Source organism: Geospiza fortis, unplaced genomic scaffold, assembly GCF_000277835.1.
Source record: "Geospiza fortis unplaced genomic scaffold, GeoFor_1.0 scaffold231, whole genome shotgun sequence".
NCBI lineage: Eukaryota > Metazoa > Chordata > Aves > Passeriformes > Thraupidae > Geospiza > Geospiza fortis.
Genome location: NW_005054351.1, coordinates 3943570 through 3944024, shown reverse-complemented (window position 1 = coordinate 3944024; position 455 = coordinate 3943570).

Here is a 455-nt window from a genome sequence, read left to right as displayed (position 1 = left end):
GCAGGATATGCCATTAACCTATTGCTTTGGAGCTTTCCCTCACCTCCAAGGTCTTTTTGCAAACATAAAGGCAACAGCTGCTGCCTCTTACTTTAGAAAGTGTGGAACAGTCACACTGTGGTTTGCCTAGAAATTAGACACACTGTAAGGGAAAAGGAAAAAAAAAAGTTTGTTCATATAGCAACACAATCAAGGTAAAAGACAGGGGGAAAATAATAGGACTGCCCACACTCAGAATGCACAGCAAATATAAAACATCTGCTTGGATTGTTGCTGGCCCTGTCCTGCTCTGTATGGTTTGGGGGTGGGGATGGGAGGAGGGGAAAACTGATCCTGCTGATATTTTGCAACCTGTCTGCAAGCAGCACAAATTCAAAGCATTAAACATACAACATAAATGAACTTGATAACAAAACACACATGTGGGAAGGACGAAACCTCCTCACATGCCTGTT